This window comes from Ailuropoda melanoleuca, chromosome 16, assembly GCF_002007445.2.
Source record: "Ailuropoda melanoleuca isolate Jingjing chromosome 16, ASM200744v2, whole genome shotgun sequence".
In the NCBI taxonomy this organism is placed as follows: domain Eukaryota; kingdom Metazoa; phylum Chordata; class Mammalia; order Carnivora; family Ursidae; genus Ailuropoda; species Ailuropoda melanoleuca.
The window spans coordinates 43,877,487-43,904,829 of NC_048233.1; the positions used below are offsets into that span (position 1 = coordinate 43,877,487).

The 27,343-nt window shown below is 49.1% G+C and overlaps 2 long non-coding RNA genes across 3 annotated transcripts; one reads left to right on the forward strand and one right to left on the reverse strand.

Annotated features, from left to right (window-relative positions):
- Window positions 1–205: 205 nt before the first annotated feature.
- On the forward strand, window positions 206–27,343 carry LOC105239409. The gene is made up of 4 exons (XR_858254.3): window positions 206–322; window positions 760–831; window positions 2,022–2,116; window positions 25,300–27,343. It is a non-coding gene; the product is annotated as an uncharacterized LOC105239409 (long non-coding RNA).
- LOC117796784 lies at window positions 316–17,845 on the reverse strand. Of its 2 annotated transcripts, none has more exons than XR_004621446.1 (3): window positions 17,152–17,845; window positions 1,323–1,434; window positions 316–554 (listed from the first exon to the last, which is right to left on the reverse strand). It is a non-coding gene; the product is annotated as an uncharacterized LOC117796784 (long non-coding RNA). The 2 variants fall into 2 exon arrangements; XR_004621447.1 differs by lacking the exon at window positions 17,152–17,845 and adding an exon at window positions 3,712–3,886.

Sequence of the window (27,343 nt, forward strand, 5' to 3'; positions counted from 1 at the left end):
TGTGGGGGTCTCCCTCATTCCTTCAGGAAGGAGACCTGGGGGTCTAAAGAGATAGGAGACACCTCCGGCATCTAGCCAACTGGGATTCTCCCTGCCTTCCCCGGCCACTGGGTACCCGGGTTCCCGGCTGCAGTTGGGACTCAGGAGTTGAGGTACAGAGCGCTCCCAGGCAGCCTGATCTGATGGAGGCCTTTCCCCAGGGCTCCTTGAGTTCTGCTGCCCCCTCACCCCCTCCCTCCAAGCTGCTGGAATTGAAAACCCAGGAGTTTGGGATCGCTCAACAGGAGATTCTGCTCCAGGTCACCCCCTGCTTGGTTGTAGGGTATGGAAACCTCTGTCGAGACCCTCCCTAGAATCTAGCAGGCGACCAAGAGCCTGGGAGTGGTTGGGAGGGGGGTGCTTTGGCTCCTCAGCGTCTTCCTGATCAAACCGGCCAGATTCCTACAAACCTGAAGAGCTGTAGAGTGGGGTAGGGTGGTGGTGGTGTCTTGCAAAGGGGCCCAACCTTTAGGTTCTGGGAGCTGGAACCCAGGACCCTGTTATCCCCTGATCCCCTGTGGAGGTAGAGGAAAAGGACTGTTTAGCAAAGGAAGGCAGTGACCCCCTGCTCCTCCTCATTCTGCTACTCTAATTCCTGTCCCGAATCACCCAGCTGTTTTTTTAAAAGCCCCTCTTCAGAGCCAGCTGCAACCCAAGGGAGAGGCCAGCTGGTCGGACTGTGGGGTGATGCTGGCCTCCATCCCACTGTCACATCTGTAGGTCCTGAGCCTTCTTAGGCGAGGAACCCGAGGAATCTCTGGGTCAGAATCTAAGCAGGCCACTGCCGCAAAGGTGAGCTCAGGTGAAAACTGCTCAAGCCAAGGGCTGAGAACCCCTTTTGGGAGGAGGGGGGCTGCGGCCTGACTGCCGTATAGCCCAGCAAAGCACAAGTGTATGAACCCAGCTCTTTCGTTGTTTTTTTTTTTTTTTTTTTCCAGCCCCGCACAAACTTTTTAGATTTTCCCAGGATTTGGGAGCTTGGGGTGGGGGTGGGGAGGGGCGTAGGGAGGGAGGTGTGTGACTCAGCGCCTCCCAGGAGCCCTGGTGGGGGACAGGGGACATAGTGTCCTGCCCCAGTCCTCCTCCTCACTCCACACCCCCAGCCTTGGCCAACTCAAACGGGCCCCCTCCCTGTCCATTCCCTGCTCCTGTTTATACCGGGAGCCCCTTAGTCATTCTCTGGCTGGCTTTTCTACTCTCCCCAATATCCCTCCTCTCTTGGCTCTCTCTGCCCTTATAAGTCCTCTCCCAATGGCCCCAACACCTCCTGCCTTTCCTCTCACCATGTCTGCCTTTGCCTGGCTCTGCTTTCCTCTGCTTCCGGGTCGGGCCTGGCTTGGGGTTCCCTCCTAGTTGGAGCTGTTTCTGCACAGCCATCCCTGTCTGGAAGCCAGCCTAAAAAGGTCAGGCAGGAAGGGATTAACCTAGAGGTTATCAGCCCAACCCTCTCTTTCAGAAGAGGAAATGGGTGTAGACAGATGAAGTGACTTATCCAAGGTCACACGGCTAGCCAGTCAGGGGTGAGTCTAGAACTTAAATGTTCTGTGTATCTCTCAGCTTGTCTCTGGCCCGGCCTGTATGTCTCCAAGTGTCTCTGTTTTCTCTCAGAGCTGACCTCTCTGGTACCCTCTGTCCCTTCATCACTCAGTAGGAATGATTTGCTGTGATGACTGACTATTATTAATCACAGTCTGCTTGACAGAGGGGCAGAAGGGGTGAAGGGCAAGGGCAGGACGCTCACCAGGCTCCTGCTGTCACCAGCCTGCCTGCCCTGAAGGCTGGAGCCTTAGAACAAGAAGGGGACATTTTCAGAGACGGTCAGGATAGAGGTGCAAGTTCTAAAGCCAGGGGCCGTGTTTAGTTTCAATAGGGTGGGAGAGGGATGCGAAGTATTAATGGTTTATTTCACATGTGCTATGTGTCTGGTCCTGCACTTGACCTTTAACCTGCCTTTATCCCATTTAATCTTCCCAACTATCCAGCATCGAATGCATCATGATCTTCATTTTACTCTCAAGAAACTGAGGCCCAAGGAGTGAAGCGACTAAGCCAAGATCAACAGAAAGAAGGGGCCGAGGTAAAATCCAAATTCAATCCCAGCTCATTCCAAAGTCATTGCTTTTCCCGCTGTACTGTCGGTTTAGCTCTCTATACTGGGCTGGGTTTCTATAGGGGGAAGATTCTGAAGCAGGGATCTTGAACCTAGATCCACTGTCCCCAGGGTGGGGTGGGGGCAATAATGGGTACACAATCCATTAGTCCTCTGAAACTGGATGGAAGTTTGTGTGTGTATGCATGTGATTTGTCTGGGGTGAGACCCAGTTGTTTCTTTTAGATTCAAATGCCTGGAAATTCTAAGAACACTGAGGCTGGATGTCCTGATTTCAAGGAATAGACTCAAGCCTTGTCGGGTCTGTAAGAAGCCAGGTTGGGTGGTTTGGGCTGAGTGAGGTCTTCGTGAAATCGAACTTCCTCACTGGCGTGTGGTAGCACACACAGATGGGCTGTAGGTGTGCTGAGATGGATACCGATCCCCTCAACCCTTGTAGCCCAGAGACCTGGGACTGCCAGAAACCCCAGACTGGTGGTGGCTCTCACTTACTCGGGGGGACTGTGCAAATACCATGTTCTCAATGTCACTTGATACAAATAAGACTGGGAAGCGTTTGCAGGACAACAGGGCCGGAGGAGTTAGGTGGTTTGTGGCTCCTGGCTTTGGCCTGGGGGTCCTACTCCTTCTGCCCTGCGGTGGGGAGAAGAGTGGGAGTCCTTCTCAGAAAGGGAAGGAAGGAGGGATACTTAGGAAACTTGTGGAGCTGCAGGGGGATCTCTGGAAGTAGAGTAGGAGCCCAGTTACCCCAGGAGTCTGGGTCCAGAGCCTGCTAACACTGAGACATTGCTCTGAGCGTGTGTGTCTAAGAGAGAGTAATTGGAAAGTACAGGAACAAGCCATCCGAACCCTTGGGCTCCGTCACTGCCCTGACTCAGGTCGCAGCCTAGAGGAACTGATGGCTCCATCATCTCTGAGTCACCACCCACCACCCCCACTCCCTGTCTGGTGGGGAGAGCCCCCTCCCCCATGTCCTAGACTTAAAGTAAACCCAGACTACCCTTTCCTTTCCACCCCCACTTTGCTCAGAGCACAGGAGGGGTGGATGATGTCTGCTAGGGTGACAAGACCAGTCCTGGGAGATAGGATGCTTGAGTTCTCTTGGTTTCTCAGGGCTCTGAACCTAGGGGTTGGGACTATGACCAGGTATTGCTGTAGGAACCAAACTTGGAAATTTCCCAAGCTGGGCTAGGTTGGGGAGAGACAGAGGGACGGGAATTAGGGGAAGGACACTGATGGGAGAGAAGCAGGGTTAAGGAGACATTGGGGTAAAAAAAAAAAAAAAAAAAAAAAAAAGACCCAGGGGTGCAAAACAAGCAGATCAATGGGAAGGAATTTCCTCCATGCCAGCTACAGTCTTTTCTTCCAAACCCTCTGCAGTTTTTCTGTTCTTTTTTTCTGGAACAGAATTCTACAGCAAAATGTAACAACCCCAGATAGGAAGTTAAAAGGGAAGTACGATTCTCTGGGGTGTTCTAAACGTTGACCTCATTTTATTTGCTCATCCACCCCACCCCCATTAATTTCCATCCTTTTTCTCCCCCTTGCTGCCCTGTACCTACCTCTGGAGAGGAAAGGAGTGCCTGAAGCTTCCATGCTTAAAAACCTGGGGGCTAGGGGCGCCTGGGTGGCACAGCGGTTAAGCGTCTGCCTTCGGCTCAGGGCGTGATCCTGGCGTTATGGGATCGAGTCCCACATCAGGCTCTTCCTCTATGAGCCTGCTTCTTCCTTTCCCACTCCCCCTGCTTGTGTTCCCTCTCTCGCTGGCTGTCTCTATCTCTGTCTAATAAATAAATAAAATCTTTAAAAAAAAAAAAAACCTGGGGGCTGGAGGAGCGATCCATCCGGGGTGGGAGCGATCCATCCGGGGTGGGAGCTGTGGGCGGGAGCGTCAGTTTCCTGGGATGGCCTTCCCAGATGTAAGCACATCTGGAGCCCATCAGGGAGGGACCTGGAACACCAGGATTCCCAATACACATCCGACTGGGGCTGTGAGGGGCTGAAGATGAGCCAGGCATTCCCTCCCACCCCCATAAGTTTGCCTGCCATTTCTCGCCCTCTCCTGGGAAGGATTACCAATCCCAGACAGGAAGTTAGGGCATTGGAAGGGGTTGGGAGCAGAACAAGAGATCGCAGGGATTGCACCCAAACCCAGACAGACTGTTTCATTAGCTTCAGCCCCTTCTGGCTGTATGAGATGACAACATCTCTGATCAGGAAAGAATCAGGGTGTGTGTGTCTGTGTGTCTGTGTATATAGCATAGGTATGCCATTTGTCCTTAACAAAATAATAAACTTGCCCTGGCATGAGGTTGGGGATGGGGGCCAGCATGCCCCCCCCCCCGCTTGCTTGTCATGAAAGGACAGAAGTCCTGCCCATGAGTCTCTGGACCTTTTGCACTCCTCACCTCTCCACCCCCAAACAAACACACACACTCCTTCCTTGGCTGCAAACTCTTCCCTGTCCATCGTCACCTTGTAATGAGCACATTTGTTTTCCAGGGATCATGTACAGGGCTAAGAATAGGTCTATCCCCTTGCCCTTCCCCTCAGGGAGATCTAACCTGTTGGGATGCTGAATTTGGGGGAAATGGGGTATACAGTGACCCCTGCAAGGGGTCCAGGTGTCACCAGCAGCCAGCCCCTACAGGTAAAATGGAAAGTCTCTGGGGCCATGACTCAGGAGTTCAGTGATCTGGAGCCCTCCTGGGGAGTAGAGGCCTCTCCCTTTCTACTATAGCTATAGCTTGATGGGGAGCCGAACCTTGAAAGATTCTTAAACAATCTCTGGACTCCACGGTTGTGGCTTACTGAGTTGAGACAATAATATAATAGAAGGTAGTGTTGTGTACAATTCACAAGTGCAAAAATATATGGGGGGCTTCCTGCCTTACCTGCAGCAAAGGTTCAGTGGGCTTTGCCCTTTGAGCCTCCACCTCTTCTCACCTCTGGCCTCAACCCTTGATTGGACTTCGAAGCCCCAGGGGAGAAGCCAAGGGGAGGAGTTCCCCAACCTGTTGGCTCAGATCCCTTTCAATAGCTATCCAGCAGCTCAGAGGCTGGGCACCAGAGACCTCCCTGCCCCCTGCTCCGATCTAGGCTTGGCTAGGGGTCCCAGTGGACAGAACTGTGGGGTTGGGGGTAGGTCTCTAAGATAGAGACCTGTGTGATAGAGACTGACCTGGGAAGAAGGGAAATGGGGTCTGGTAGATGGCTGAATGGCTGGGGGAGGGAACGGTGGGATGGAGCTCTAAGCTTTCACCTCAGGGAGATGGGCCCTTTCTTCAGACCACACCCTCACACCCCGCCTGCCACGGCTTGGCTGGCCACACCCCCACAGCTGGCTGGGAAGAGATCACAACCCTTACCCCCCCTTCACAAGCCGATTGCTTACAGATGTGCCACGAAAGGGGGGGGTTGGAAGGAGCTTGGGTGGATGGGGGTGCAGGGAAGGAAAACTGAAGAGAGGAGGGGAGATTCATGGAAGGGAGAGAGGGAGCCATTGTGGTCATGTGAGGAAGTCCGTGATGAGGAAGAGTCAGATGGAGACAGTTGGAGAGGCAGAGGGGAGAGGAGAAAAGAGGGTCTCATTCCCCCTGCAATTTGCCCTACTCACTGCAGGCAAATTAATCTCCTTAAACCAAAACTCTGATGAGGCTACTTTGCAGTTCAAAACCTTCCAGGGCTCCGGCCTTTTAACCAGTAGAGGTCTGTCTACTAAGAAGTGCTGGGAACCATGCAAGACACATAGGAAGTATGGTTGACCCAAGTCAGTATACCTTTTGAGTGCTATCTATGTGCGAAGTTCAGTGGGCCATGCGGGGGGGGGGGTGGATAATAAGGGAGAAGAAGGAGGAGGGGGAGTTGGGCTATGCTGGGGATAGAAAGGAGCAAAGGGATGGACAGAGAGAGGCCACAGAAGGAGAGAAAAGGCAGAGTGATTCCGGAGGCAGAGCCAGGAGAATGAAAGGGAAGGGGTGGAGGAGCAGGAGAGAGGGTCCCCGAAAGATGGGTGAGAGGAGGGAAGGGGAAAGGACTAGCAAGGAAAGAGGTAGGGAAGAGGGAGGATGTGGAGGGAGGCGTGTGCAGGCATGGTAAGTGGGAGGTGATAGCACTGGGTGGGCGTCCTTTCCTCCTTCTGGGTTGGGGACTCTGCTGGCCACCAAGAGGCACTTTGGAGAGGGCAGGAAGCCTGCAGGCTGCCTGGTCTGCTCCCCACCTGCTTCCCATGTAGGACCCAGCTTTCTCGGTCCCTCGCTATTTTGGGGTCCTCAATTGGCTATTCTTTCACTGGTTCCCCGTCCTCCTCATCCCTACCTCTTGGGCACCGATTTCTGAAGTGAACTGCCTCTGCACTCATCACACTGCAGGCCAAGCTCTTGTGTCCCTCTTCTCTGGGTTTCTTTCCCTGAAGTGGGTGGGCAGGGGTGAAGCGGGCCTGGAGGTGCCTCCAGCTCTGGTCTGCTCTCCACTCAGTGTCCCCCCACTTCTCTGCCAAACCCGTCCCGGGCTGAGACATCCGCGTCAGAAGTCCCTTTGGCCCCTTTCCTGCTCCTGAATCCCTGGGGTGGTGTTTGGGGGTAGGAGGAGGGGTGAGGTCCGAGATGGAAAGTCTGACGCTGAGTCCAGGCCCCCAGCCCCACTCAGACGGGCTGAGCTCATCTCTCCAAGCAACCACAGCTGGACATGTTCCATGTGATCACCTCAGGGGTGGGGGCTGGGTTCCAGAAACCCAGACAGAGCTGAGTGAGTTTCACAGCCGGCAGGCCTGGGGTTGGGGCACCCTCCCTCAGGTGCCCACCTCTGCTGTGCTCGGTAGGGAAGGCCCTGGGGGAGAAGCAAGACCAGAGGCCTGGAGAAGAGTCAAAGCTGGGAGAGATTCTGGGCCCAAGTTGGCCCAGGTTTTTGTATCCCTGCGTGAATGTTCACCCTTTGTACTGGTTGGTCTGGGAAAAGGTCCTGTTGCTGTGAGTGTTTACACGAGGTGAAAGCCTGTGTGTGTGTGTGTGTGTGTGTGGTCTGAGCACCTGAACGTGCTTGTGTCGGTGTGCACATATGCACATGGGAGCATCTGTGTCCGGAGGGGTCAACGGGCCACAGTTGGAGTGATCTCTTGCCAGTGTGGGTTGGGGGTGGGGGGTGAGCTAGCGGCCTGAGGGATGAGGGCTGCCTGTTTTCCCCCCAATCCCGTCCCTTCTCTAGCCAGCGGCCTTCTCTTTCAACCACAGGTAACTAGACGGCCAGAGAAAGCAAGCTATAAAACAGAAAGAGAATCGGGTCACTTTCTTCCTCGGTGGAAGAAATTGGGGCGAAGGGCTTCAGGGACTGGCTGAGGTAGGGGTGACCACTCAGCAGTGGGTGCAGGGGTTGCCGTGAGAGTGGCCCCGGGCCCCCTGCCAGGAAGGCTGCTGAGCTGGAAGCAGTAGACGGTGTCCACCGTGGGCCTCCGCACCCCTTTCCTCCCTCTCCCCCAGGCCCTGAGATGTTGGGACCGGCTGGAGAGGCTGGTGGGGAGTGCTAGGTGGGGAGGTAGGAAAGAGTGGGCAGGAAGCACTTGGCTGTTTGTTCCCTCTCTTTCCTGACTCCTTTGTGGCGGCCGACTGGCTTCCTTCCTCGCCAGGGCACCTTGGCTCCCAGCTCATTTCCTCTCTTATGCCCTTAGCGTAGCTCTCAGCCTGGCACAGTGGGGTTTTTCCAAGCTGAGTCTTCTGGGAACGGGGACCCCTAGATGAGTGGAATAGGGGCTAAGGAATGCAAATGACATGCCAGTCTGTCCCTCTCTCAAGACGTTCAAGGTCAGCAGCCCTGCCTGAATGAACTGTGGGAGGGGCTCATTGGCCAGAAGATGGGGAGCCTCTGAACAGAGCAGGGACCCAGGTATTTGGTTACCTGGGGCCTGCCCCTCCTGCAGCCTGGGATGTGGAGAGAGCAGGGCTGAAGAGACTGCAGCCTAGCTTCCTTCTCTGTGTCCCTACTTGGCTGTCCTTGCCTCGGTCTGCCCTGCCCCACCTCCCACCTCCATCCACTGCCCTACAAGTCAAGGAATGTAAGTTTCCTCTCTCACTCTCTCATTGATTAGTCATGGGCACCCCGATCCCCGCGGGAACCGTTACTCACCCTTGGGCCCCCCCTCACTGGCAGTGGTCTCCCCAGAACTGGCTGAGTTCCTGTGGGAGGAGCTCACAGTGTCGGACATGAACTGGAGGTAGTGGGGGTTGTGGGTGGTGGGCAGTGTCCTCGAGACAGCCAAAGCAAGAGCCCCTCCCTCTCCCCAACACTTGGGTGCAGGGTGGTCCTCCTCCGGGCTCTGGTCACTTTATTGGCTACGGGGGCTTAGGCAGAAGGGGTAGGATTGGGGTAGGGGCTGTGTGCTGTGACTGTGTGGAGAAGGGGCCAAAGCAACTGGGCATCTAGTCTCTTCACCGGTGCTGGCTTCGGGGCCAGGCCAGGGCCTGGGGCCCACTCTTCGGACTTGGCCGAGTGCCCAGGCCTGGCCTCTGTCTCCCAGAATCAGACAGGGGCCTTTCCCAATAAGGAGCCTCCCAACTCTGGGTCTACCCCATTGCTGCCCCCACTCGCTCTCCCCTCTAACAGCTCCTCTGCCCTAAAATGGCCACGTTTTTCCCTCCTTTCCTCCTTCCCTCCCCCGCATCCAGGTTTGGGCCCCAGGGGAGAGAAGGGGGCTAGGTAAGGGTAAGGACTGCCTAGGGGCCAGGTGAACAGGTTTGGGGAAGGGTAATGGGATCCCAGGAAAAGAGAGAAATCCGGCCACATGACCCTATAGGGGTGGGGTTAGAGACAGAGCTTCCTGGAGTCACTGTCTTTTCCTGTAAGAATAGCCTAGAGTATTAGACACACTATAGAGTACCTACGATTATAAGTATTATAGTACATCCGATGCATTCTTTTTTTTTAGATTTTATTTATTTATTTGAGAGAGAGAGAGAGAGAGAGAGAGGAAGCACAAACAGGGTAAGGAGCAGAGGGAGAAGCAGACTCCGTGCTGAGCATGGCGCCTGATGTGGGGCTCGATCGCGGGACTCCAGGATCATGACCTGAGCTGAAGGCAGACGCTTAACTGACTGAGCCACCAGGCGCCCCCCATACGGTGTATTCTGAGAGCTTTACCTGTATGAACTCATTTACTTGGCACTGCCGCTGTATGAGGGCGCTACTGTGGTCTGTTAAGATGAGCGAACTGAGGCACAGAGAGTTTAAGTCACTAGTTCCAGTGTCCGTGGAAGAGCTGGGATTCAAATCCAAGCAATCTGGCTCCCTTTAGGAGAAACCAACCCTCTGGCTCTGTCTGTGGAATACCTGAGCCTCGCTGGCCGGGGCATAAGGAGTGCCCAAGTGGCTTCTGGGGTGGTGTTGCTCACAGAAGCTGCCAGTCAAATGTGACCCATTATGGACCCTTGGTATTTGCATGAATTCAGACTAAACACTCTCAGAGAGCCATTGGTCCATTAAAAAAAAAAACAAAACAAAACATAAAAAATGTATCTGTTGCGGGACATGCAAATGATATGCAGGTTAGCACAGAAGCCAAATAAGTGTGACTGGAGGGTTGGGGCGGTGGTGGGGATGCAAAAAGGGGGCGGAAAGAAGAGCTAGGGCTGTAAGATGGAGGAATGAGAAAGAAACCACAGGGTGTGTGTGGAGGGACTTTTTTGAGCCCCTTTCCAGCTTTTGCTTATGTTCCAGGCATTTAAAAATAGTGACTGATTCTACCTACTGAGGTGGAGAGAAGAAGAGGAGAATTCTAGCCCTGACAGCAGAGAGGGACCCCCGGGGATGGGTCCAGGTATTTGACGTGGAAGTTCCAGCTTGAGTACGGCTCTGCCCTTCTCTGGCTCTCAGTTGTGTCTCTCCTAAACAGAAGGAATTGAATGAGATGGTCCCTGAAGTTTCCATCTCCAACACATTCAGATTCCTATATAAGAACTCAGTGGGGGGAAAAAAAAGAACTCACTGGGGAAAACCAGCGTGGGGGCTGGAGTCCTTGTGTGTGCATGCAGGGGGCAGGACTAAACAAACACTTGGTAGCTAGGATGAGCTCAGGGCTCTGAGGGAAAGGCTCTGCAGGGGGTGACGGGAAGGAAGCCAGACCAGGCAAGGCCAGACCCCAGAAAAGTGAATGGGGGTTGGACTCACTCATTCATTCAACCTTATACCTTCAGAAATTAAAACCTAGGAATCTGAGCTTCCCATCCAAGGAGGCTATCATGAGACTAGGAGCTCTAAATGTCTAGGAAGGGCAAACTTTCAGGTCCCTCCCCAATTTTTGAGGTATCGTGGGAAAAATTAGCTAAGTTACCAAGTACCAGGTACAGAGCTAAGCATTATGCATATATTACCTCATTTAACCTCAAAATAATCTGAAGAGGCAGCACTTTTTATCTTTCAAATCCCTTTCCCGATTTCATCTTCCCAATAACCCTCTAAAGTTAACAAAGCCATTTGACTGACAGGAATCAAAAAGCAGGAAAAGGTGAAATGAGATTTCTAATAGGACTTTTCTAATCGGTAAGGGTGGGACACCCTCAAGGAATTATGGGGATTCCCATTTCCTGTGAAGCTCTTTTCTACTCTAGGTTTCAGGATTGGCTTAGCTGAAGGAAGGTGGGGTGGGCTTTCCAGACCTTGAAAGACAGGAGATGGGGTTATGCACCAATGTCACCCGACATGTTACAGGTTAGGAATGAGAAAATGGCACCCTGATACCTTTGATTTGTTTCTGAGACGTCTATTAGACATAGAAACAATCACAGAGTTGGGGAATTACTTGAACTCTGATGAGAGAGCCAAAGGAGCTTGAGAGGCCAGAGGCTGAATTCTAAGTAGCTGCCGGTTGTTTCACCAGCTACTGGCTCAACAGCAGGATAGAAGGAAATTAGATATACAGAGGGACTTCCCTATTGTTTGAGTTGATAGGGGAATCTTGCCTCCTGTGGGGGATTGTAAAGTTAATAGATTCTTCCATCACCAGTCAGCAGGAGGTGGGGGTATGACTGGTAGTGGTGGTGGAAAGGGGGGATGGTAGTGGAGACGGCGTGTTTCGCCTAGGTGACCTCTGACCAGTTAGAAGAGCCTGAGATTTCTGAGGAAGAGGAGGAGGAGGAAATTTGCCAAAAGGGCACTTTGAGGGGAGGGTCCCTGTGTTGGGCTCCAGCCTGGGGTGAAGTCAGAGACATAAATCACACCTCCCAACTGCCCGTTTCCGCTTTGAGCTCAGTTCCCAGCCAAAAGCCCAGCTATCCTGCCAGGGGAGGGGTGAGTGTGGGGATGGGGGAGGGACCAAGGAGCTGGAAGCACGTGGCTGGGAATGGGAATCAGCTGGGAAGGAGCATCTGCTCTCATCAGAGTCATGAAATGGGCTCAGGGTGAGGGCTGGCAGGGCAGGGAGCCTGGAGGCTTCAACAGAACTGGGCTGTAGGTCTCCATTCTACTTGGGACACACCCACGGCCGCACCCAATTTGCCGAATTGGCCTCTCCCACAAACCAAACCACTGTGATGTGCCTCAAGGCACAGACACCTACACAGACACACCCCCACTCTGTTCCCATCCGGCTGTTGCTCGCTTTTGTCAGAAAACCCCCTTCGATCTTCCGGTGACCTGCACTAGGAGAAAGGGGTAGGGGTGAGAGGGAAGAGTGTCTTGACCCTCGTGAAAATCTGCAGACACCCTCCTCTGGGACCCAGAGGCCCCTTCTCGTCTCTCCGGCCCTTCTCCGCAGGGGGCAGGTCTGGCTGATCTTCGCTCTTAGTTTAGGAGACCCTCGGGGTCCCCTGTCCTCTTGGTGTGCCGTGCCTCCGAGGCAGGACATGGAGCGGGAGGCCTGACGCTGAGTTCGCCTCTTGGGTGAGGTGGATGTTTGAGGGCAGGAAGTTGAGAAAGCAACTCAGACAATGGCGTTTTCCGCTGGCTGGGTGCCAGGTTGCTGGGTTCTGTCTGACCCTAACAGCACCTCCCACCTCTTCCTTTGGTCAGCTTCCCACTCAATGCTCATTAGTGGGGGGAGAGAGGAGAGGCAGAGTTCCATGGGAGAAAAGGCCTTTCCAATGTCAGCCCTTTTCCAGGTGACTGTTCTGGATTGATCAGGGATTTGGGGGCATAAGTAACCTTGTCTAGCCTGGGACCATCCCATCCGTGCCTGGTGTTCTCTTCCGCGTAAAGGAGTTTGCCATGACCTCTCTATGGGATAGCATACATCTAAGGGGAACCATTGTGGGGCACCTAGCTGGCTCGGTCAGTAGCGCATGCAACTTTTTATTTATTTTTTTTAAAGATTTTTATTTATTTGTCAGAAAGAGAGAGAGAGCACAAGCAGGGGGAGCGGCAGGCAGAGGGAGAAGCAGGCTTCCTGCTGAGCAAGAAGCCCAATGCGGGACTTGATCCCAGGACCCTGGGATCATAACCCCAGCCGAAGGCAGATGTTTCACCGACTGAGCCACCCAGGTGTCCTGAGCACTCAACTTTTAATCAGTCTTGAGGTCATGAGTTCAAGCCCCACGTTGGGCATGGAAAGTACTTAGAAATTAAAAGAAATGGGGGGGGACCATTATGCTTGTATTTTGGGCTAAGTTTGCTCCATTCTGTTCTCTGAATTGTCTGTTTGCATCCCCGTTAGACTGGAAGCTTTATTTTAATTTTATTTTGGGAACACAAGTAAGGGGAGCGGCAGAAGCCGACACGAGGCTTGATCCCAGGGTCCTGGGATCATGACATGAGCAGAAGGCAGATGATTAATTGGCTGAGCCTCGCAGGTGCCCTTGGACTGGAAGCTTTAATGGAACAAGGATTGTGTGGGTGGAGAGGGAGATCTTGGGAATGCTGGAATAAATATATTTATTTATTTATATGTAAAATATATAAATATAAAAATATATTTATTTTATTTTTTTATTTGACACAGAAAGAGAGAGAGATATAGCTCAAGCAGGTGGAGCTGCAGGCAGAGGGGGAGGGAGAAGCAGACTCCCTGCTGAGCAGAGAGCAGATATGGGGCTTGATCCCAGGACCTGGGGATCATGACCTGAGCCAACGACAGACACTGAACAGACCGAGCCACCCAGGTGCCCCTGGAATATATTTTTTCATAGGAAAGGGGAGGGCGTGAGGCTACAGCTACCAGGGCCACTTAAATGGGGAATAAATTGACACTGAAGCCTCCTTCCTCCCCTGCCTGTGAGGACCAGGAGAAGCCTCTTCCCAATACAACCTCTGTCAGTCACTTGAGTCTCAATGATTCAGTATTGTTTCACTATGCGTCCAATTTATCTTTCGCTTTCTCCTGTGATTTTAGGGTCTGGGATGCACGGTCCTCTGTATCATTCATCAAGGCCTGAACATGCTTTCCCAGCTTATTCTAACTCTCAGTAATGCCCCCTCTTCTGAATTCTTGCACTCACAGTCTGGACTACACCATTAGCACTTAATTATGCAGGGTATTTATAAAGCCCTTGTGCTGTGTAGAAAGTGAATACATTTGGATGTATATATGATAGAAGCAACGGTAAATATCTTACAGAAGCATGTTCCATAGAATTTTTAATGCTTATGTTTGCTTTTTGTTAATGTGCTTCTAATCTGCACAGGGAAGGTGTATGCAATGCTGGGAAGATGACCTGGGCTCGAATCTGCCTTCCCTCGTGTAACAGATATGTGACCTTGGCAAGTTCCTTAACATCCTTGGGTCTCAGTTCCTTCATCTGTAGAGCGGAACTCATACCCTCCTTGATTTGTTGTGAGAATTAAATGAATATAGTGTTTGTACAATTACCTGCCACGGTGCTTGACTACAAACACTAGAACCTCATTCAGTCCGGCTGATGAATCTGAAATCTATTCAAAGTCTGATATGCTCTTTGAATGAAATGGAATGTATTTTATCGGTCAGTTCTCAGCACGGACGTTGCTTCCTCCAAGAAGCTTCCCTTCACCGCCCCCCCCCCNCCCCCCCCCCCCCCCCCCCAGTTCCTCAGGTTTCTAGTCGCTGCACCGTATCTTCTTGTTTAATTGTCTCCCCCACCAGACTCAGTCCTGAGATAAGGGTCTTGTTAACTTCAGTTTTTCCATTGCCTAGCACATTGCTTAGATCAGTAAAAATTCTGTGAATAAATTGAGCTTTTTAAAAAAAGCAATGGCAGGGCACCTGGCTGGCTCAGTAGGTGGAGTCTGTGACTCTTCTCAGCGGCGGGAGTTTGAGTCCCACACTCGGGGTAGAGTTTACTTAAAAAAAAAAAGCAGTGGTAAACATAACAGTGATATTGCTAAATTAATTTCTGAACTGTATGACAGATCGTTTTTTAATAAGATCATTTTATAGCAAGATTGAACTTGCTATTGTGCTTTTGATGTACATGCAATTCCTGAAATGTGTCTGGAGACACGGTCCAACTGCTTGTTAACTTTGGTCATCGGAGCTGTCCCCCACAGAACTATATTTTGTAGGTGTGGCAGAGACGACTGTCGCCCAGCATCCCGTTTTCTCTTCTTTCTTTTAGGAATATGACCCCTCCCCCGGCCACCCACACACTGAATCTTAGCGCAGTAGGTGGCTGCCAGCTAGACACTGCTCTGTCCGGCCTCTCAGAGTAGGGTGGCCACATAACTGAGTTCTGGTTAATGGAATGTGAATGAAGCAATGTGTGTAACTTCTGGGTCATGTTCTTAAAATGGAAAGCTGATTGTCCCCTACTTCCTCTTTCTTCTCTCCTTGCTGAGACGCGGTGACAAACTGAGCAGCCACCTCTGACCAAGCCCTACAAGCCTTTTCCACCAGTCAAGGACTGTCTACCCATGTCCTTCTGGTCTCTTCCTTTATTTGAACTACTCTGTTTGTGGGTCTCTTTGTTATAGCAGCATGACCTACATTCTTTGAAAAAAGACTAAGGGCGCCTGGGTGGCTCAGTTGGTTAAGCAGCTGCCTTCAGCTCAGGTCATGATTTCAGGGTCCTGGCATTGAGCCCCACATTGGGCTCCCTGCTCAGAGGGGAGTCTGCTTTTACCTCTCCCTCTGCTCCTCCCCCCTGCTCATATGCACTCTCTCAAATAAATGAATTAAATCTTTAAAGAAAAAAGATTAAGATCACCATGAAATCATGAAATCTCAGCCTACTTTGAAGAATGTTTTCAAGGAGTTCAAAAATAAAATTGAACCAGTTTCAAAGAAAATAGAATCTGCTGATGTCTAGTTTATTTAATGGCATTTTGTGAAAAACTATGGAATTTGCTCTATCATGAACATATTCAAATTTCTTGCAGGTATATAAACATCCTACCTCTTCTATTTAGCATAATATATTTTTTATGATAACTTTGAAGTCCTAGACGGATTATGGGGTAGCCAACCTCCGAGATAGCTTAGTGATCTTTATCTCATGGTGTTCAGGCCCTTTCTGTGTTCCCTTCTAACCCTGAATCATGGCTGGCCTGTGTGACCAACACAGTACTGTGGAAGTGATGTGTGTGACTTCCAAGGCTAAGTAGTAAAAAGGCGTTTCAAGGTCCAACTTGGTCTATCTCTTGGGTCACGTGCTCTGAGGGAAGCCAGTTGTAGGTCATGGGGATACTCAAGCAGCCCTATGGAGAGGAACTTGGGCCCTTCCCAAAGCCAGCATTGACTTGCCAGAATTTGAGTTCACTCATGTGAGTCACCTCGCAGTCCTAGGTGGCCAACCCTAGTCAAGCTTTTAGAAAACTGAGGTCCTGGTCGACATCTTGACAGCAACCTCATGAGAGACATCAAGCCAGAGCCATCTAGCTGAGCTGCCCGTGAGTGAGCTCCTGGCCCACAGAAACTCTGTGAGACAGTAAACATTTATTGTTGTTTTAAGTCACTACATTTTGGGGGCAATTTGTTATAATAGATATAATTTGTTAGATATAATTTGTTATAATAGATATCCAACGTAGATTATAAATTCCTGGGAAGTAGGATTCGTGAGTTAAACCTATTTTACTTCAAGTTACTGCATCAGCTACCCCCGTACTTCTGCCTGGGAGGTTAGAGCGTGCTAAAATGCCTGGTGAGGGGCGCCTGGGTGGCTCAGTCGTTGAGCGTCTGCCTTCGGCTCAGGGCGTGATCCCACTCCCCCTGCTTGTGTTCCCTCTCTCCCTGGCTGTCTCTCTCTCTGTCAAATAAATAAATAAAATCTTAAAAAAAAGTAAATAAAATGCCTGGTGAAATGTGAGAGGTGAAATGACATTCCCCTTGAAACTCAGCATAATGCATCTAAGTGAGGAAAAACAAGATGTTAATCGATCTGAATCTTTTGACCATTTTTTATTTTCTGAGGGTATTTAGGATTCCCCAGAGTGGAGGTGAGGACAAAGGAATAGAACTCAGGTGGCAGGGTGAATATTGGTGTTTGTCATTCTGGAATCACCCTAAATTCTCTGTTCTCAGCTGTTAAGTGGAACATGTTCTAGTGTCTGCATATATAGGGAAGCTTTGGTACATGAGGGGTTTCCAGTATCCTGTGGAAACGCACCTGGAGAAAGGAAGTAAGACAATGCCTGGAGGGAAAGGAAAGGGTTGCCTCTCTTCACAGGATAAATCAGGCACTGGTCCCTTCCCAGGGACCAGGCGGACACGGCACAGACAGCCAGAACCCACAGAGGCAGCCCCGCTGTGAATCTGAATGGGCAGGAACGGGCCTGCGTGAGGAAGGGCAGCTCTGCAGGCAACAGAGCAGAGATGGGAGACAGACGTGTATTAGACCCAAACTCCACGTGTAGTAATACGGTAGTTCCCCCCTCATCTGCGGGGGACACATTCCAAGACCCCCTCACAGGATACTGGAAACCGAGATGGTACCAAACCCTATATATACTGTATTTTTTCCTATACATACATACTAATGATAAAGTTTACCTTATAAATTAGGCACAGTAAGAGATGAACAACAATAATGAAATAGGACAACTGTAACACTGTACTGTCATAGTTATAAATGTGGCCTCTCTCTCCAATTATCTTACTGTACCGTACTCACCCTTCTTCTCATGATGATGTGAGACGATAAAATGCCTCCACGATGAGAGGAGTGAGGTGATTGACGTATGTGACTGCTGACCTTCTGACGTGTTGTGAGAGACTCATCTGCTTCGGGACCGTGGTTGACCGCAAGTAACTCAAACTGGAGAAAGTGAAACTGCAGACTAGCAGGGGTGGGGGAGGGGCTACCGTCCAGTGGATGTCCCCCAGAGGAGCGTCACTTTATTTCTGACACAATAGTTTGAGATTCTTTTGGTTGCAAGGTTGACTAGAGCCTCCAGCCTTCGAGGTATACAGACGAGGAGGTCCGGACCTATGATCTTCACATCCCTGGGGTGGTGGATGCCCAGTGTGGGAATAGAGATAGTGGGAGTAGGGACACTGGGAACTCCGAACTTTCACTTCCCCCCGCTCTAGTACATGGTTCCCTTAGTGTAGACACCGCTTATGCCTGGGGACACACAGGGTTCTGTGGGTGCTATCCTGGTCACCCTCAACAAGGGAAAGTCAATCACTTCTCAAAATTAAATAGCAGATACCGAAGGAGGAAGCTATTCTAGATACCAACTAGCCCAACGTCCTTATTTTACAGATAAGGAAACTGAGGCCCAGAGAGACTAAATGAGTTGCCCAAGGTCATACAGCCAGTGTGGGGCAGAATCCAGGTATCTTTATACTAAGGTCTTTCCATCATGCCACATTTGCCTTCACTCTAATTCCCACTTGCCCTACTAACTCTCAACTTCAAGTTCTGGGTCATATTCAGAAAGGCCCATTTCCAGACTTTTCTTTCCCAGTGGAGGGGTGAAGATGAAGAGCTTCTGCTGCTGCCTCTGGATAGAACGTTACCCCCTTTCCCTGCCTCCCTTTCTCCTGCTGCTCTCAGTGGGGAAGCCGGTCTATTTCTCTATATGCAGGAGGGCTCTCGGAAGTTCTGGGCTCCACGCAGTTTGTGGCCGGGGAAGCTGATGGGCACAATGCCCTGGGATGCCCTCTACTTTGGCAGGCTGATTGTATCCAACTGGTGGTCATGGCCTAGTGCCCACTGGCAGGGAGAGTGCCCATCCATGCATTAACTTGGGGCCTGGCATCCAGAGATGCCAGATGGCTGGCGGGACACCTATGCTGCATCTTGCTCAATCTGCTGGTCCTGGTTTGTGTCACTTTTAGATTTGTAGATGTGTAGGAATTTTACAAGGGTGGTCTCTCCATGGATTTAAGATCAGACTGGCGGGAAAGACACCTCGCTGCCGACTAGAATCTGTGCTAAACAGCACAGACCTGGACTTCAGGAAACTCCTTCAAATGTCTCTGTGATTCCACTCTTCCCATCTTTCCCCCACCATAGAGCTTTTTGGATCCCCCCTTCCTAGCCTCATATCAGAAGCTGACAGGTCTTGGGGGCTTGGTTGGCTCAGTCAGGTGAGTGTGCTACTTTTGGTCTTGGGGTCATGAGTTCGAGCCCCATGTTGCGTGTAGAGATTACTTAAAATAAATAAATGAGGGGCGCCTGGCTGGCTGAGCTGGTACTCTTGGTTTCGTACCAGCTCAGGTCATGATCTCAGGGTCCTAGGATGAAGCCCGGAGTTGGGTCCCTGCTCAGGGTTCTCTCTCTCCCTTCCCCTTCTCTCTACCTTCCTCTCTACCCCTCCCTCCACTCACACCCTCACTCTCTCCCTCTCTCTCTCTCAAATAAATAAAATCTTAAAAAATAAACAACCAAACTTAACAGAAAAAAGCCGACAGGTCTTAGTATGAAGTCAAAGTCTCCAAGAAAGGGAAGTAAGAGAAATGGGGTGTAAGCAGGTTAGGGTAGGTAGGGACTGGGAAAAGGCAAAGGTACCTTGCTTATTCTCTCCCTCAGGCTTCAGAAGACACTGGAAGTCTGAAGTGTATTGCACGGCTGTCCCAGACAGCCTTAGACTGTATCTCCACCTGCTGGACACCAGGAGATCGACAACCCCGTCTCAGCTTCTTTAGAACATAGACTAAAACTTCACTAATACTCCACCTTTATTCCAAGGTTAAATTCTTCCTTCTCAGAATCCGTTGAGGTCACATTTTTCTCTCTTGGAAGACTGCCTTTCCAGAAGACTGGATTCTAGGGAGAGCTGGGTACAATTTCCCACATTCACTGTCCTCTTCCTAACAAAAAATCTCTCAGAGGCTGGATAAAGAGCCTCCCCTCCTTGCATCAGCTGTCCTAGGTGTGGGGTGCTTGAAATCTATGCCTTTCTTCACCCCTGTTAACTATACCCACAAACAGAAAGCAGCGGATAGGTGGGGTTACGCTTAGGCAAAGATCACAAGGTCCCTGTTAGGCCTTAGGGGCAGGGAGAAGGAAAAATAGAGAACTGCCCTTGTTTCTGTCCTCTACCTGATTGAGATAAGGGTGTGTGTGTGTGTGTCCTCTCTACTGTTCTCTTCATACTCATGGCTGTTCTCCTCTTCCCATGCCCACTAGGATAGACAACTCCTTTCAAACCCATTAGCGATCCCTCAGTCCATGTTGAAACCATGGGCTAGCTAATCCCTGGAGTCCCTGGGCTACATCTTCAGAAGTGAAGATCATTTATAAGTAGTGACAGCTCTCAAACGGATCCTTTATTGGTGAAATAGGACAATGTCAATAAATACCCTTAAAATTGATTAGGATATACAATAATAATATCAATCCGTGGAGGGTATAGGGCTAGGAAAACAAATGACATCAGATCCAGAAATCCATGCTCCTTTCCCAGACTACATTGTGCTCCACCCAGGTTAAGTAAAAAGCAGTCGTTTCTTTTTTATCTTTTGGATGCCTGGCCTTGACCGAAAGGGTACCCTTTGTCTTTCAAATTATTTTTTTTAGAGAAAGAGTGTGTGTGGGTGTGCATGAGCTGGGGGGGCTGGTGGGGGAGGGGAAGAGGGAGAGAATCTCAAGTAGATGCCGCACTGAGCACGGAGCCTGTTGGGGGGTCTCATCCCAGGACCCCGGGATCATGACCTGAGCTGAAGGCAGACGCTTAACCTACCTAGCCACCCAGGTGCCCCAATAAATAAAATCTTTAAAAAACATTTAAAAGGAAGAAATCAAGGAGCAAACACAATGTGTGGGGACACTCCTGTGCTGTCTGTGCTTCCTGTCATCTGTGTATCAGGCACCCTCAGTTTAGTCATGACGGCTCAAATGCACTGAGTGCTTACTCCTCACGCCGCTAAAAACTTTAGTGCATTTCCCCCCATTTATACCTTTAAATGATCTTATGATTCAGGTATGTTTCCTTTACTTTGTCATGTTCTTAATCGTTACTATGCTATCCTCTTTACTGTGTGATTAACGTCTGGAGTTTTTCAGGATCCATTAAGGACCCGGGTCCTTCAAAACTCAAATAGTGTCGTTATCTTCCTTGCAAATTCCTAAGAAGCCTTTATTCAAAGTAATATGTGGTTTGAGAAACTATATTGTACATACGAATGATATGAGGTGTATTGCGAAAAATAGGTTCCTGTGCACTGCTTCCAGATACTCTGATCCAGGAAGTCTGGACCAAAGCCCAGGAATCTGCATTTTAAAATAAGCACCCAAGTAATTATGATGTAGGTGATATTTGGATTATGCTTTGAGAAACAGTGCCTTTGACCATAAATGGCCCGAGGATAGGGCTGTAACTATAACAAAGCTTCATGTGTACATCCCATTTAATTTGCCGCATGTAGCAATACATGTGACATCGGAGTTTGTATCATCCTTGGCTACGGACTAAACTCGCTCACGCTCGTCTCACTTATTTTCTGCTCCAAGGAGAGGCAGCCCTGCGGCCTCCCTGTGAGATGCCCTTGGAAAAGAGGCTGTGTTATGCGTTAAGAGGCTTTTTCTCTTGCTTATCTGCGATCTCTCCGTGGGCAGGTTTGGTGAAGGCTGTGTACCGTGACACACTGGCCCTGGTGATTCTGCAGTCTCCACTCGAGAGGCCTGAGAACAAGCTGTCATTTTTCTCTACATTTTGAAATGCACAGTGCAGGGGGCGGGGTGAAGGGAGGAGAGCCGAGGGACTAAGCACAGAGTCGGTAAACAAGCTTTGAAGCAAACGAAGAAAGCACAGGAGCAGGGGGGAATGAAGGGCTGCACGCGGAGCCCCTAACAACACAGGCTTCTCTGAAGGGAGACAGCTCCTATTTTGAAGGAAATAACTAAAAACAGTACTGGCAAACCGACCCTTGGCTACCATCTGAGGTTTGCCTGCAAATTGTGTTCTGAAAAGAAGTTTACATGAGAGAAGAGAATGCAGGGCAAGCCTTGAGGAAAAAAAATTAGGCCAAAAACGACAGCAAGCACCTCAAATAGCCCCAAGGAGGTCGCAGGGACGTGGGGAAAGCTCTGTTTAATCTCTGGCCTACCTGACGCAGCCTAGAGGCCGCTTTTCAAGCCCTTTTTATAACAAGCCTGGCTTTGGAGGTTGTGAGGACTCTTTCTAGCTCCTAGAATGAATGATGGTTCTTTAAAGGATTTCTTTCGCAGAGCCATGAGTCTGTCATGGTTTGTCTCCCTCTCTGATTTCTTCCCAGTTTTTCCTCCCTTCCCCTAGGACTCTTTGCACTATTTCTTAGGTTCCACAGAGGAGTGAAATGATACAGTTGTTTTTCTCTGACTGACTTAAACAAACTGAGGGCTGCTGGAGCGGTGGTGGGTGGGGGGATGGGGTAACTGGGTGCTGTGATGAGCCCTGGGTGTCACAGGCAACTGATGAATCACTGAACACTCCATCGAGAACTAATGTCGTGCGCTGTGTCAGCGACTGAATCTATGTCAGCTGACTGAATCTATGTCGGCTAACGGAATCTATGTCGGCTGACTGAATCTGTCGGCTGACTGAATCTGTCGGCTGACTGAATCTATGTCGGCTGACGGAATCTATGTCGGCTGACGGAATCTATGTCGGCTGACGGAATCTATGTCGGCTGACTGAGTCTATGGGCTGACTGAATCTATGTCGGCTAACGGAATCTATGTCGGCTGACTGAATCTATGTCGGCTGACTGAATCTATGGTGGCTAACTGAATCTATGGTGGCTGATTGAATTTAAATAAATTAAAAACACAAAGAGATGATGTTCAGGGTTAAAAAAAATAATTTCTTTTCCCCTTGACACCTGGGGGCAGATTAACCAAAACTCCAAATTGGGAAATTAGGGAACTCCCGAGTTGCTCTGGTGTGGTTTTAATGCACTGTATGCGATTCGGCCCGGCGAAGGAAAAAGCCTTCACTTTCTAGTTACCTTCTTCCCGCTGCTTCTCTCGCCTCAGCTAGATGGCCTCAGAGAATATTTTAAGGTTGACAGGAACATCTTAGAGAATAATCAAAGGTAAAGCAAGCCCTAGAAATGCTTCTATAATCTTCCTCTTTAGACATGTTTTTCAGTTGAATAACAAAGAAAACAAAACTATAGGGTTGGCCGGAAACTTGGAGGTCATCTAGTTCAATCTTACTTTATGGGAGACAAGAATGAGGCACACAGAGTTTAACTGATGTTTCCAAGGTCACCGGGCTGGTCTTAGATGGAAGATAAGTTTGTCCTGACTCTTAGTTCAATGGTACCTGTCTCAACTGCTTCCATAGCCACTGTTCTCGAGGAGGTTAGCCTGCACCTGCTCACTTACTGCAACACATTTTTGATTTTTTTTTAAGAGGGGGGCAGGTTGGCATATGGCACTTTTTTCTTTGAACTTTTAAAGTAACTGATTTCCTTAAAAAAAAAGATTGACCTAATCTTATTATAAAACGACAATTCAAAACTACAACACACCCCAGAGCAAACTCTCAATACTTCAGCTGATTATCTAGTTTCCTTTTTCCTTCCACTGCTGACCATGCATTTGGATACTTACGTTGGTCAGTAGCTCTGTAAAAATCTGATACTAATGTGTGCTGTGGGATTGTTCGTGGCAGATCCGGACCCCTGGATTGTAGCTACGGTGCTGTGCTCTTAAACTCAGTATTCCAGGGGCCGTCAGAGACTGCAGTTCCCTTGGTGGGTTAGTTCAGTGGTGTTCTGAGTGTCACTCCTCGAGGTGCCATCTTAGTCTGCTTCTCCAGCTAGTCAAATGATTTTGTAAGCACTTAATAATGCTCGGTACTGTTTCCTTTTTGCTTAAAAATATTGAGTGTGGTTTTTTCCTGTTCTAAACCTTGACTGATACAGGCATTTAGAAGATAATTACAACACAACTCAATAAATGCGATTAAAAATAGTATGAACAGAGGACAGTGGGAGCCTAGATCAGAGAGCCTGGAATACTTACCCAAGGAGGTAACATTTGAGTTGGAAGTTGAAGGTGGAATATGCTAAGCAGAAAAGTGTTGGAACAGGGAAGAAACAAGTGTATTTTAGAAAACAAGATGTGCCAAGGTACGGTCACTGAAGAGCACAGTGTTAGAGAGATGGTGAGTTCACCATGGCTCAACTCTGAGCAGAGTCAGGAGACAGCAGGGCTGGAATAAGTGTAAAATGCAGTGGGATTAGGAATACTGCCTTTAGGGGTAGCAGACCTGACTCCAATTCTGGTTCCTCCACATAGCAATTAAGTAACTCTGGTCAAATCTCATATATTCTATCATCCTCAGTTTCTTTATCTGCCAAATGGGGACTAATGTCTACTCCATGGGGCTACGTGAAATTGAATATGACAGTGCTTATCATGTACTTTTTGCCCAGTGCTTGGCGCATATCAAGTGCTCAAAGAGCCTTTGCTACTATCAGTAGGTGAACTGGGAATGGACTACTGACTACCTTGAATGCTGTGCTAAGGCAGGTGGAGGATAAACTGACATGCAGAAAACCCTGTGGCTGAGACTACTCGAAAGGCTGTTGCAGAAGCCCAGGAAGGGGGGATGATGGGAAATGAGGCAGTGGCCGTGGACAGACAAGGAACTGGCTGGTGTCAGAAGTCATCTCTGGTACTGAAATGCCCGGACTTGAGGACTAACTGAATTTGAGGAGTCCTGAAAAGATCATTAAGCTAGATTAGTCGTGTATGCGGAAGAGCAGGTCTAGGTGTTAGCTGAAGCTCAAGGCTCTAAGCAGCTCCAAGTCCAAGGCCTATTTGAGGAAAGTGCTGACTCATTCTGTTAGTTGTGCTCCCTTGGGCATTCAGGGAGCAGTAGGTTGTTTCTTGTGATGCTTGCGGCTAGGAGCCGTGTCAATGCTACCTCTTGAACGGGCAGCAGCTCTCCTGGAGGTGGCTTCCTACCTGCTACAGAAGCAGCAAAGCCTTCCGAACAGTCTCTGGGAGCCACTTCCGAAGTCCGGTCTAGAGTTCGTCTCTTTAGCCTCCCCGGGGACTCTGATCTGGAACACGTCCCTTCCTGCTTAGACTAGCTCAGCACGCACTTTTACAACCAAATCTGGAGCAATATGGGGGCAGAGTGTGTTTATTTTTATGGATATATTTTTAAAGATTTTGTTTTTAAGTAATCTCGACACCCAGTGTGGCGCTCAAACCCACAACCCCGAGATCAAGAGTCGCATGCTCCACTGACTGAGCCAGCCAGGCGCCCGTATTTTTTTTTTAAAGATTTTATTTATTTATTTGACAGAGACAGCTAGTGAGAGAGGGAACACAAGCAGGGGGAGTGGGAGAGGAAGAAGCAGGCTCATAGCAGAGGAGCCTGATGTGGGGCTCGATCCCATAACGCCGGGATCACGCCCTGAGCCGAAGGCAGACGCTTGACTGCTGTGCCACCCAGGCGCCCCATGGCGCCCCTATTTTTAAACTTATTCATTTGTTTGGCGCATGGGGCTGGGAAAGGGTGTGTCTGTGTTTTAAAGAACAAACGTAACCTTATTTTTGTACCGTAAGCAGTTCAAGATTGAAGACTATTAATGAAGAGTAGAACACATATAAAGAAAAGAGTTAAAGAGAAATGAAATTAAGGTAAAGAGAAAAGAGCGAATAACTTGCGAAAGACAGTGGAGGATAGAGGTGCTGTGATTGCCAGCCTGCAAGACAGCCCCCCGTGATCCTCGCCTCCTGGAACTCATGCTGTGAAATCCCCTCCGCTGTGTGACCAAAAGCATACTGTGGGAATGATGTCATATGACTTCTGAAGTTAGGTCATAAAAGAATTTACAGTTTCCATCTTGCTCTTAACTTACCCTGCAGGAAGGCAGTTGACATGTTGTGAAGACACTGGAATTTCTGCCAACGACCAAAACTGATATGCCAAGCAAGTAAGCGAGCCACCTTAGAAGGAAATCCTCCAGCCTCAGGCGAGTCTACAGAAAACTGCAGCACTGCCTGACATTTTGACTGGAATCACACAAAAAACCCAAGCCAGGATTACCCACCTAAGTCACTCCTGAATTCCTTACCCACAGAAACTGTGAGGGTAACAGATGTTTATCATTGTTCTAACCCACTATGCTTTGGGGAAATGTGTTATGTATGCAGCAAAAAATAACTAGTACACTGGGATACAGGACAGGTAACGAGGAAGAAGCTAGCCTTGGAGAAGTGGTGTACCCCAGAAATAAAGGTTGAAAATGGATGCTCTAAGAGTTCCGTCTAGGGATGGGAAAAAGAGGAAGTTAAGTTTGATGACCAGTATTTTCTCTAGAGAATAAGAGGCAAAGCTATCTGCTGAAACTAAGGATGGGAAGTAGGGACTATAAATTTGAGAATAATAAAAAGGGTGCAGTGGTCATCAGGTAAATCTGAAAAAGCCAAACAGGAATGACTATCTGAATTAAGAAATCGTACACCTGCAGTGCAGTCAGCTGGCATCCTGACGTGCTTTTCTACCACTGTGCTCAATGACCCAGAGGAGATAGAGTATAAGAGGTGGTGAGTTTCACCTGACTGGGGAACTGGCGAAGCAGAGATAGTAAAACAACAATGGAGTCAAAAAAACTCAGGGTGCTGATTTAGGCCACTGAAGTGACTGACCAGGAAGTCCAAGCTGGCAGACATGGAAATGAATTCGGGAGGAAACTCATAGCCTGGGAGAATGAGAGGTTGAATGCAAATTACCATTTAGGGAAACAGGATGCGTCTAGAGGCCAAAAGCAGTAAATTAGAAATCAAAAGTCCCGAGATATGGTCACAGCCAGTACTAACAAGCCATGGATCCTTAGCAAAGATAACATTTTTGAGGCCTCTTTTTCCTCCACCCGGATTAAAGTACGTAAAATGCCAAGAACGATTAGTGACTTGCCTACAGTAAGCACTCTGTAACTATATACTAATTGTTGCTAATGTCTTAAAATTTTATACTATTTAATACACACATATGAAGCATAAGATAAATACCAGGAGGGGTGCCTGGGTGGCTCAGTTGACTAATGGACTGCTTTCAGCTCAGGTCATGATCCTGGGGTCCTGGGATCAAGCCCCACATCTGGCTCTCTGCTTAGCAGGGAACCTGCTTCTCCCTGTCCCTCTGCCTGCCACTCTCCCTGTTTGTGCTCTGTCAAAAAATAAATAAAATCATAAAAAGTAAAAGAAAGATAAATACCCGGAAACCTACCACCCAACTTATTGAACAGAATATTAATACGCTGTTTTTTCCTTATCCCATCCCCCTGGCTTCTCCCCTGAAGATAACCAGTGTCTTGAATTTCGTGTTTATCATTTTCTTTCCTTTTTTTTTTTTAATGTTAGGTTCCACATTTGTACAGGCCTCTTTCTTCGTATGTAAGACGGAGCTTTGGATTAGGTGCTCTCTAAGCTCCCTTCCAGCTCCAAGGGTATATGAGATATGATGGGTGGGCATCAAAATTACTCACCTAGTGGAATCATATAATAAATGCTTATTTTTCAAGGGTTTTATAGAGCTAACGCACTGACTTTTCTGTTGAAATCTCCAATTCAACGAAAGGGTATCTCAATGGAGTTTCTAATCTCAAGATCAAGACTTTCCATCACTTTCAATTTGTGCCTCTGCTAGAAAGTTCAACCCTAGAGAAAACCAACACAAGGACCTAAATAATCTAAGCCCCTGACCCTGTTCAGTGAAAACCAGAAACCCAAGCCTGAGGAAATAGAACTGAAACAGTTGAACTAGGAAAGCATATTTATTTCAATGACAAGTATTTTAATAAAAGTGAGGAGGCAGGTCTGGGTTCATATGCAATTTTTCATGCAACCTGGATTTATTTCCTCCATAAAAATGTGTGTGCATGTATAAAATAAAACTAAACTTGCCTTC